Source organism: Saimiri boliviensis, chromosome 16, assembly GCF_048565385.1.
Source record: "Saimiri boliviensis isolate mSaiBol1 chromosome 16, mSaiBol1.pri, whole genome shotgun sequence".
Taxonomy (NCBI): Eukaryota; Metazoa; Chordata; class Mammalia; order Primates; family Cebidae; genus Saimiri; species Saimiri boliviensis.
This window is the reverse complement of record NC_133464.1, coordinates 72,381,337-72,394,020: the sequence shown is the minus strand read 5'-3', so window position 1 is coordinate 72,394,020 and position 12,684 is coordinate 72,381,337. Positions and strand designations below refer to the sequence as shown.

Below are 12,684 nucleotides of genomic sequence, written 5' to 3'. Positions count from 1 at the left end.
ACTGAGGTTTTGCCTCGAAGGGGGCAGAGTGTTAGCATGTTGTTTGGCTTTTACTGGGATTTTCACCCAGGTCTGTAAAGAAATTGGGTTCCACATGAGTCACAGAGCAATAGCATGTGAATTTCTAGCTTTAAATTATTAGTGTTAGGTTAAATAGGTAATACATGATCTCACTTTAAGTAGACTCAAATTCTATTCTACATTTAGAGTCAAGGAGGAAACTTTAGAGGAATAAATCTTCAATTGATGTGACTGATAAACAGTCTTGAGTCACCCCCAACCATATTAACTCAGGTTGGCCCTGAATTTGTTAATTTCATGAATTCAAAACAAGGCTTTGGATTTCAGACTAAAATTATGCATTCAACCTAAAAGGGAAGTACATTTTATTAATAAAACAGTAAGAACAAAGGGGCACCCTCATTGAAAAATATGCTATCTTCTTAGATAACGCTAGAGAAATAACTGAAAGAAATTATTGCTGCCCCAATAAAAAGACAGATACTTTTTAAATACTGTCTCTGAGGAACATTACTGCTTAAAAATGTCACAGAAAAACTGGAGTCGTATGAAAAACATGTCAGCCTCAATATCAGAACATAAGCAGAGGAAAATTGAAAATAAAGAGACAGATTAAACTAGAGGAAAGTTTCCTTAGGAGTAAGGTTGAAATATTAGAGAACATATTAAAGAGAAATTAAACTAAAATGAGATCTCAAAAGTCAATATATACAAAAGTGAAAGGAAAATGCACCACGGTCTAACTTGTATGAGGGAGAGTGTTAGGTACAGGGAAGGTGTGTAGTTATTACTAGAACAGAAACAGTGATTCCTAAAGTTTCAGAGGTTTTTTTTTTTTAAAAAAAAGGAGAGTAAAAACAAGAGTACACTAAAATAACATTCAAGAGGGCTAAGCTCCTGGACACTATTAAATGGCAGATTCTTAAAATTATTACTGAAAAGTCTACAGTAAAAGCAACTGATTTTCTTGACTTCCATCCTTCACCCTGGTGAGCCACTCATTTCTAAGAAGCAAACCTGATCATGTCAGTCCCTTGCCATAAACTACACATGCACACACACACACACACACACACACACACACACACACACACACAGAGTGCATACATCTTTGCACCTTAGCATGGAAGACAATCTTTCCATGACCTGGATTCTGTATACGTCCCTGGATTGTTTCCTGATAAACTCTACCTCTGCATTCTAGATTCCAGTTGTATGGAACGATTTGCAAGTCTTGAGTATTATAAACTTTATAACGTATTCATTCTGCCTGCCATGTCTTTTTATTCTAGTCCACATGGATTTTACAAGACTCAGCTTACATATCACCTCTCCCAGGAGCCTGTCTACAGTAGAATTACCCAGTGAATTCAGAGCACTTAAAAGGTTTTATTTTTCTTGTATATTTGTTGACTCTTTTTCAACTCTAAGCTAGTGGTTTTCAAAAGAGGTGATATAGCTCCCAGGAGGCATTTTGAAAATATAAGGGGCATTTTTAATTGTCATAAGTTTAGGGGTTGGGAGTGGACAAGGCAGGGAGCTAAATACCTTCCAATATGCATACAGTTCAGTAGAAAAAAGAACTATATGCATCACATTCAACTTTTAAATGTTCCAGTGGACTTTCTGTAGGTGAAAAACTTGTTTATAATTATCTTAGTCAAGATTAAAACTCTGGGACAGGTGCGGTGGCTCAGGTCTGTAATCCCAGCACTTTGGGAGGCTGAGGCAGGCAGATTACCTGAGGTCAGGAGTTTGAGACCAGCCTGGCCAACATGGTGAAACCCGTCTCTACTAAAAATACAAAAAAAAAAAAAAAAAAAAAAATTAGCCAGGTCGTGGTGCCACATGTCTGTAATCCCACCTACTCAGGAGGCTGAGGCTAGAGAATTGCTTGAACCCAGGAGTTGGAGCTTGCAGTGAGCCAAGATCACGCCACTGCACTCCAGCCTGGGCAACAAGAGTGAAAACTCTGTCTCAAAAAATAAAAAATAAAAAAGATTCAAACTTTTTTTTTTTGGATGGTGTTACATATTGAATTTCACAGGAATATAACTACCATAAACTGAGGAAAGAATGTACTTGGTTCATGCTCAGAACTTTATCAGTTGTTTCTCATTTCCAAAATCACATCACTATGGGCACCACTGAGAGTGGTATTTGAGTCACCAACACAACACTCATGTATCCATCTGCATTTGTCGATGAGGCATTCATGGTGACTGTAAGTAGATGTACAAGTTTCCTCATTTAGCTCTTATTTCAAAATGTCAAATATAAATTTTAAATGTGGGCAAATATTCAGTCAAATATATTAAATTGGATTTTACAGCTTTTATGCACAAATGAACAGTCACCAATGTGTCTATTCCGCCAACACACCTTTTTCTAATTAAGCCAATGAACCCATGAAGAGTAAGTGAACATTTTACAAAGGAACATGTTGATCACATTGGCAAAGATATGTATATATATTTCTGATATTTAAGGAAAACTGAAAATTGCAATACTGTCACTGGAATATTCAAGAACATTTTCTGCAAAAGGAAGTGGGTCTCATTGGTTCTTACAGAACAACATAAAATATCATACAATACGGTACATCATATAATATTCTAAGAAAATTAGTCTTATAAGCTATATAAGAGATTAGTACAAAGATGCTAAAAAGAAATCCAAACCAAATAATTTCTCTATCCCATTGTAATACTGCTTTAAGAAGATGGTAAAAGATACTGAAATCAATTGCATAAGGCAAATATTCTTGATTATGACTGGGCAAAAGTAACTAGTATAAATATAAGACTTTAAAATTTGCATCTATAAAGTTTGGAAGGACAGAAAAATGATGTAGAAGAGATTAATTTCAAAATTACTAACAATGAATACAAAAAATTGTCAATATTTGAAACCCTAAAATTAATTAAAGGGAAAAAATTGCCTTTTCCAGCATCATTGCTTATTTAACAGATGGAGCACCAATAATGCAAGTTTAGAGCCAACTTTAAAAGAGGTACCGGTTGTTTTAACAAGCCATTTTATTATTCATCAACAACTTAATTACCAAGTTTCAGAGAAGGAGATAATCATCAATGAATGTTTAAAAATAATCCCTTCACTAACAGATTATTCATAATCTTGCAAATGTCAATGAAGTGTTTGAATGTCACGTCCAAAGAAGATGGTTTACGAAGCAAATATTTTTAAAAGGTTTGGCTCATGTTATGGACCTTTATGGATCTTTAACATGATCAATAAAAAACATATAATTGAAAATACTGCAAATTGATGAGGTATAGCTTTAAAGCATATTTGAAAAGGTTTTCTTTATTCAAATTATAAATTTTTAATTTATATTTTGTATATAAATATATTTATTTTCAACTATAGAGAAAAATTGAAAAACTAGGGCAAGCTTGTCCAACCCACAGTCCATGGGCCACATGTGGACCAGGATGGCTTCGAATGTGGCCCAACACAAGTTCATAAACTTTATTAAAATATTATAAGTTTTTTTGTAATTTTCTTTTTAGCTTATCAGCTATAGTTAATGTTAGTGTATTTTGTGTGTGGCCCAAGGCAGTTCTTCTTCCAAAGTGGCCCAGGGAAGCCAAAAGATTGGACACCCTTAGATTAGGGCAAGGAACACCCATATGCCTACCACCTACATTCAGCAATTGCAAGTATTTTGCTGTAATTGCTTCCTACGTGTTTGTATATTTAGCTAAAACATTTCAAAGTAGAATACAGTGACCATGCTATTTCACCTCTGAGTTCTTAATCATGAATCTCCTAAACATAAGGATATTCTCTTGCATAACCACAATGTTATTACTATACCTTAAAAAATTCAGGAGTGGGCTGCATCCTGGGCAACAAGGCTTCCCCCAACTGTCCTCTGTGCCTTAGATACCATAGGGACCCAAAGGGCCAGCTCACTTGGGTGGGTGCGGTGGCACCAACCATGGACACCTTAGAAGAAAGCTTCACGGTGCCCTTCTCCTCTGACTCTGATGCACATTTTGACGCTGTGTTTGGATATTTAGAAGACATTATCATGGATGAAGACTTCTAGTTATTACAGAGAAATTTCATGGACAACTACTACCAGGAGTTTGAGGACGCTGAAGAGAATAAACTCACCTACACACCTATTCTTAAGGAATAGATTTCTTTGGCAGAAAAGTACATAGAAAAACAGTTGCAAGAGCAAATTCTTAGCTTTAACATGGCAGCTTTCACAACATTACAGCATCACAAAGATGAAGTGATTGGTGACATCCTCCAAAGGCTGCCCACATTTATAGATTTTCTGGCTTTTAAAGAAATGTTTCTGGGCTACAGAGCAGAAAAAGAAGGCCAGGGGCTGGACTTAAGCTGTCGTTTAGTGGAGACGTCATTGTGCAAATCATATCCTATGTCAGCTTCCCAGAATAATCTGCGGTACTAGGTCCTACCTCCAGATAATAAATGGGATCATTCTCAATGTCACTGGCTCAGTAGACCAATAAGCTCAGCTCATGATGACAGGAGAATGTATCCCGGAAAAACTGATTCTGTTCTGCAACCCTTCATTCGCGTTAAGTATTGATGGGTAAAAACCAAAATGACCAAACCCTCCTGAAACATCTTTTTTTTTTTTTTTTTTTTTTTGAGACAAAATCTCACTCAGTCGCCCAGGCTGGACTGCAGTGGCCCCATCTTAGCTCACTGCAACCTCTGCCTCCCCGGTTCAAGCGATTCTCTGCCTTAGCCTCCCAAGTAGCTGGGATTACAGGCACCCACCACCACACCCCGCTAATTTTTTGGTAGTTTTAGTAGAGATGGGGTTTCACCATGTTGGTCAGGCTGGTTTTGAACTCCTGACCTCAAGTGAGCCTCCTGCTTCAGCCTCACAAGGTGCTAGGATTACAGGTGTGAGCCACCGCTCCTAGCCAAAACACCTTCTTGTATTCATTAACCCTAATACTCCTCTGCTCCCCAAATAGATACCTCTTAGGTGCTTCTGACTCAGACACCTTAGAAGCAAGCCCATGTCAAGCATTCCACCTTTCCTCACCCCAGTATTCATGTTTGTGTATCAAAAGTCACCATCATGATCTCTCTTTATCCCAGCAGGCTTTGTATACATTTTTTATGCATTTGCATCTCTTTTTTGACATGGGTCAGAGTTTCAGTTCTTTAGCCTTACTGGGTTTTAAAATATTTACCTGGGGTGTTACTCCAGCCTGCTGTCCATCTTGAGATTTTTTAATCTCCTGTGATCCCAGCTTGTCCTGACTGGAGAAATCAACTGAAAGAGATGTCCTTTACCTAAAAGCTACATGTGAGAAACAACTCCTGGTCTTAACATTTGCAGTCCTTGTATGATCATGTCTTCTGCCAGTCCTGATGTAGTCCCACTATTTTCAGAAGTCTTTTTGAAGTGTTATTTTTGACAAATATTTGTATAGATGAATTCTCAGGCTAACCTAGTGGATATGATTTTGGAACTTCCATGACTACCGTCCATGATTACCCACTTAAAGATTAAAGTATTATATGCCATGTGCTTTTTAGTGAATGTCATGAAGGCAAAAATGCTTCCTACATTGGCATTCATTCCCATTTTACTGGGCACCTATGAATGCATGCTGTATGCTAGAAATACACTAAAAGGTATCCTGTACTTATAGTATGTTGGTGTGTTTGCATGTTTACTGAAAATCCTTTCTGTATAAACAAGTTTCCTGGGTTCTCAGGGTTAGGTAGGGATTGTGCTATATCTTCCTGTCAAAATCTCTCCTATGAAGATGATGTTCTGCTGCCAATCTAGCTCAGCAGGAGAAGGAGATGTAAACATTCTTACTAGTCATCTGTCTGCTTTAGTTTAGTGCAAATGTGTGGTAGAATATTACTTATCAGAGAACATGTGTGTCATATCTCTGGAAAAAAGAAAATCATAGCAGCTCAATTCTCAACATGTTCCTTTGATTTTTTAAATAAAAATAAGAATCTGTACTGATTTTTCACTTGGCTATCTGGCTTTTAAAAGACAAGCTACACGTGACGTGTTTTTCTATACTGATGTGTCATTCATTAAATGCTTTTGTACCATGAGTAAAACAAAATTCAGAATCACTATTTAATATCATCTAATAGTTCATTTTCAAATGTCTCCAACTGTCCCCCAAATATCTTTTATTACATTTGTACATCATGACTGTTTTAAGCTAGAAAATTTCTTGATCCTATTTTTTTAATATAATTTTTTAAAAACTGACCTTTTTCTACTAAGCCAGTTGTCCTTTAGAATTCCCACATTCTAGATTTTTCTGACTGTCTCTTCATAGTGCCATTTAACTTATTCTTTCCTCTCTTCCCTATAAATACAAAATGAGCTCTATAGACTTCATTAGGTTCACATCAAAAATTTTTGGCAAGAATCACATGTGATGCTTATACTTTATATTTCCCCACATAAGGAGGTAGCAGATGTCAGGTTTTCTCCCACAACTAATGCTAAGGAGGGCACAGTCCTGTCTCTCCAGTGCAAAGGTAGAGATATAGTGCAAATGAGGTCCTTACATTTTAAGGAAAGGACCTCAATCTCATTATAATATAGAGAATTCTCATGACTTAATCAACAGATAAAATATTTTTTAAACAACTCTGCCAGATTAGTCTTTTCAGGCTACTAGAACAGAATACCACAGGCTAGGCAACTCATAAAAACAACAAATATTTATTTCTCACTGTTCTAGAGAGGAGGAAGTCCAAGATCAAGAGGCCAGCAGATTCTGTGTCTGGTGAGGGCCCTATTCCAGATTCATAGATAGTTGCCTTTTTTGCTGTGTCCCCTCATGGCAGAAAGGGTGAAGAATCTCCCTGGAGTCTCTTTTATAAGGGCACTAATCACATTCATGAGGGCTCTGCCCTCATGGTCTAATCACTCTCAAAGAACCCACCTCCTAATACCATCACCAGGGGTGTTAAGATTTTAACATTTAAATTTTAGGGGCACATAAACATTCAATCCATTGCACTTGCTCAATGAGAATTTTTATAGTTTTCAGCTTTGTCACATAATCTATTTAACATAAGGGTAGGTTAAAAGATACTGACTCAGAAATAGATTGCTCTCATTTGGATGCTGTGATGATTAGGTTTAAAGATCCATTAACATTTTACAATACCAGATTGGGTGGTTTTAAACAGATGTGTAATATCTTTGCCAGCATTTTCAAGAAAAGTTAATTGATTTCAGTATGGTGCCTCTCATATAAACAGCAAAAAAAAACTTAATTGGACTTTGAGGACAATGTATGATTTAATCAGTTGTCATAAAAAGATCTGGGATCCAGCTAAGACTTTCTCACCCACTTGTTTGAAAATAATCTAAATTATGGCAGCATTCCTACTACACATATAGCTGAAGATGGTTTCAAAATGCTTATTGCAAATGTCTTGAAAATCAATTGCAAACCAGTAACAGGAGTTTTTAAGCTAACTTTCATAGACTGTACAATATTGAAGCATAGACCTAGGAAACAGACATCTCATTAAATTTTAATACGAGATAGGTTATTTTCAAATAGTTCATATTATTAACATAGATTTATGTTGAAAGTACCATGATAAGATATATATGTTATAATAACTACATTTTGAAACTGTTATTAGTTTTTTCTCATACTACTAATAAAGATATACCTGAGACTGGGTAATTTCTAAAGGAAAGAGGCTTAATGGACTTACAGTTCCACGTGGCTAGGGAGTCATCACAATCATGGCAGAAGGTGAAAGTCACATCTTGCATGGCAGCAGAGAAGAGAAAATGAGAGCCAAGCAAAAGGGGAAATGCCTTATAAAATCATCAGATCTCATGAGACTTATTCACTACCAAGAGGACAGTATGGGGGAAACTGCCTCCATGATTCAATTATTTACTTACAATAAAGTAAGTTATTAAGAGAATCATAAGGAATACAAAATTTATTTACTATTCGTTAAGTGGATCTTCATAAAGGTTTTCATTCTTCTTGTCTTCACATTCAGTAGGCTGAAGAGAACAAAGAGAAGAGGTTGGTCTGGCTATCTCAGGAGTGGCAGAATCAGTAGAAAATCCATGCATAAGTGGACCTGCAGAGTTCAAACCCCTGTTTTTCAAGGAGCCGCTGTAGTTAATAAAAAAGCAGTGGTAAGTATACATAAAAGAGAGGGTATCCTGTTTTTTAACTTGTTTGAAAAATCACATCAAGGCCAGGCATAGTGGCTCATGCCTGTAATCCTAGCACTTTGGGAGGCTGAGGTGGGTGGATTATCTGAGGTCAGGAGTCCAAGACCAGGCACCACTGCACTCCAGCCTGGGTGACAGAGCAAGAGTCCATCTCCAAAAAAAAATATATATATATATATATATATATATATATATATATATATACAAAAAATTAGCTGGGCATCATGGCATGTGCCTGTGGTCCCAGCTGCTTGGAAGGCTGAGGTAGAGGATCACTTGAGCTAGAGGTCAAGGCTGCAGTTAGCAGAGATTATGCCACTGCACTCCAGCCTGGGCAACAGAGCTAGACCCTGTATCAAAAAAAAGAAAAAAAGAAAAAGCAAGTTATTCTAGTCATTGAATGTGTAAAATTGCAAGTACAAGATTTGTTTCTCATCAATGCTCACTCAAAAAGAAGTCCTCTCCTGTTAGGAATATAGGACATACAATAAAAATACATAAATACATAATGTACCATGTATTTCTTTCCTTTTATGATGGAAATTGTACAAAACAGAATTTACCAGCATGTTTATGCTTTTAAACACAAATATAGCAGTACTACCAGCAGGAAGCACATCTGTACATAAATTGCATGTTTTATGTCTCATATGGTTACGCATCTTTCCCTGGCTCCCTGTTCTATATCTTTGTCCTTCGAAATCTTTCAGATTCCCTTGATGAAGGTATAATGCCAAGACTGGTCTAACATATAGTTAGGGCACAGGTCTCCCAGATTGGGATGGCCCAGAACAAATACTACTTTATATATCAGACTATCAAAGTTATCATCTTTACTCTTTCATTAGAGGCTTTTTTTGCCTAACTAGAATGAACCTTTGGTAAAGTAACCTACTCATATTTCTGTTAATCTCCATGTTTGGAAAAATTAATGTTGCTACAAACTGATAGAGTTTAATGCCTCATTACAGTTAATCAAAACAAGAGCAGCTTACTAAATAAGCAACTTAGTTAAACCAACAATTTAACAAGTTTTATTTTTTTTTAATGCTATCCCATATACCATCTCTACATATAGCAAGTAGGATGAGAGGGTCACATGTTTCTCAACCAGACCCAGACTTTTGCTGCCACAGCAAATGGATCCAGTTTCCAGCTCTATGTTTATACGTGAATCAAGGATGGCTTCTCATTGCCCTTCCAGTCACACTATTCGTTTGGGACAAGACTGATCTAGATTACTAAAAAATAGTTTTTGAAATAAATTTCCCTACTCATGTTCAAATGAGGAGTCAGCTTGGTGTGTGAGTGTCTGATAACATCACAATTATTAGGAATATATGCCATATTGCTATGGCTTGGAGATGGTTTGTCCCCACCGAGACTCATGTGGAAATTTCAGTCCCAGTGTGGCAATGTTGGATGATGGGGATTAGTGGGAGGTGTTTGGGTCATGGGAGTAGATCCTTCAGGAATGGCTCGGTGCCATTCTCAAGGCAGTAAGCTTTTGCTCTGTCAAGACTGGAATAGTTCTCTTTGGAATAGATTAGTTCCCATGAAAGCTGGCTATGGTAATGTGAGGTTCCTCCTCCTGTTTGGTTCTCTCTTCATATGTGACCACTTTCCCTGTGACCTTCTCCACTATATTTTGACCTCCACCATGTCTGGCCTTCACCTGAAGCCAAGCAGATGCTGGTGGAATGCTTCTTGGGAGCTAAATAAATCTCTTTTCATTATAAATTAGCCAACCTCAGGTATTCTATTATAGCATCATAAAACAGTCTAACACACATGTGTTGATAAAAGAACTATTCTTGGAAAGGAACTGAAGAAGGGCATGCTTAGGGATATTTCTCTGCTATCCTATGTTGTATTAACATATGGGCAATACATCTTGTGACATCTGTGTTAGGCCAGATTCAAGGATGTTTTGGGATATAAAATATAAAAAAATAGGCACTCAGCTGCTGACTGAAGTGAACATATGAGGCATGACTAGGAATATGTAAGCCCCTAAAACTACTTCACTCTTACAGGATGAAATGAATATAAAAGTGTTATGTAACCAACAATTCTTTGGAATCTTCTTTCAAAGGAGGTCATCTCCTGGATGTTCTAAACAAAATCAGAACGGTATTTCTGAAAATCTGAGCACAGTCTCTTTTTGTTCATGCATTATCTATGAACTGAGGAATGCAATAAATACAAATAGAGGCTCAAAAATGTTCTTTTTTTTTCCTAGTATTATTCTTATTTTTCTGGAAGCAAAAGATGAGGTTTTTTTTTAAAAAACAAATTTTAATTAAATATATGATATAATGTGTAATACAGATTGTCATAAACAAATTTCTCATATCAGAACTCTTCATTATGATTCCTATGCTGTAATCACAATGGTGAAGTTCTGTTTTGGTGAGAATTGTTACTCTGTGGACACTAAGTTTCATAAGTGATTGGAAAAGGATTGAAAAAAACATGATTGGCAAAAAAAAAAATTAGAATGAATGGTTCCTTTCCTCAGCCCCCAACTCATGGCATAAATTACTTCTCAGGAAAGCATAACGCTGTTTTATGAAGACAAAACAAAACAAAACAAAATAAGCTAGAAAAGGGAAAATGGAGTATATAGTTGGAAATAGAGGAGACAAGATATAGCCCTTTGGTTCTAGAAAATAATTCTTAACTTTTATGAGCATTAAATAAAAATTCACCATATATCATTTTCTTTACCAAAGGCAGAAGCTCAAGTCAGGGTTAAATTACATGAATGTTGAGAAAGCAGAATTAAAGCAGTAGATTGAAATTGATTGGTCCTACCAGACTGCCTCGTCCTTTAAGTGGACACTGCACTGCCGCAGCCCCTGTAGCAACCATGTTCTATACAAAAGGTTTCCTCCTCCAACCACTGACGGAATCAAAAATGGGCACATTACCCAGGTGTAGCCCATCCATGTCTTTCCCATGAGCTCCAACCAACCCAGCAATAAGAAGAACAAGTGAGGCAAAACAAAGTCTCAATATCTGGAGTCTGAAATGGAAACCCTGGAGAAGTGGCACCAGTGAGCAATGAGAATTAAGAAGGAAAGGTCCTAAGGAACTGAAAAACCTGAAACCCATTGATGGCCACTATATTTTAAAGTCCCAGTAGGAAACAGAAGACACAGATGGCTCAAAGAAAGAGACTTTAACCAAGACCATTTGCAGAAATGTAAGCAGGGTTAAGAGAACACACAAAGGATGGTAAAGCCATCTAGAAAATAGCAGCAGCAGGAAACCATTACTACCTGGGCATGAAGGAACAGGGGCAGAAATAGAGTTACTGGAGCTCAGTGAGATCTAGAAATGTGGAATAGAGCCCCACAGCAGGAGCTGCAGCCTTGGAGGGATATAGAGGCTGCCAGAGAGGCAAAGGGGAGCAGAGAAGCAGAGGGAAGGAAGTATCCTAATCTCTCTTTCCCCTTGCTCTAGTGGCCCACTCATTAGTCAAACCCAATCGAAATCCAGAGACCATGGGAGTTCTGGTATGGTTCAGTACTGCCTGCCTCAACCCCTAGCACAGAAAAGAACAAGGGAAAGCAAGCAAAGTTCATCTGCGGATCAAACAGAGACCAACCAGAAAGCCACATACAAGCCCAAGTTATGAAGGATCTGAAGTAGCTGGTAGACAGAGGAAAATCGTCCAGAAAAAAGTAGGTGACTTGAGAGAAAGAGATCTAGGGAGACCAGCTGGTCCCTAGACCTGCCTCGTTTCTGATGCCATTCTGTCCACTCACTGCAATGCCCCGTCCGGACCCCCAGAGCTTAAGGCCCTTTTAATAGGTCTTGCTTCCTTGTCATGAAAAAAGCCCAAATAAGTCAGATTATCAAAAGAGAATATGCCCTTCTTCATCTCACTGTTTTCCACTTGAGACTATTCTTGGCCAGGCGCAGTGGCTCATGTCTGTAATCCCAACACTTTGGGAGGTCAAGGCAGGTGGATCACCAGGTCAAGAGATCAAGACCATCCTGGCCAACATGGTGAAACCCCCGTCTCTACTAAAAATACAAAAATTAGCTGGGCATAGTGGTGCGTGCCTGTAGTCCCAGCTACTCGGGAGGCTGAGGCAGGAGAATTGCTTGAACCCAGGAGGGGGAGTTTGCAGTGAGTCGAGATTGTGCCACAACACTCCAGCCTGGCAACAGAGCAAGACTATGTCTCAAAAAAAAAAAAAAAAAAAAAAAAAAAAAGACTACTCCATTGGTAATTGATAAGCATCATTTTCAAAAACAAAATAAGGAATGTGCATGGCTATAGGGAAATATGAGGATTAGTGAGGAGATGAGGAACCCCATGCAGAATTCACACAATGCCTGTCTTTAGTAGTAGGTCTTTAAATTTCGCTTTGACAATAATCTGAGTTTCTACTACTTAAAATACACTATATGTGCAAAATATTACTGGTTGG

General features: G+C 37.6%; 1 pseudogene; it reads left to right on the top strand.

Moving 5' to 3' along the window:
• Positions 1-3,983: 3,983 nt before the first annotated feature.
• LOC101038565 (ADP-ribosylation factor-like protein 2-binding protein pseudogene) lies at positions 3,984-4,471 on the top strand (annotated as a pseudogene).
• Positions 4,472-12,684: the final 8,213 nt, after the last annotated feature.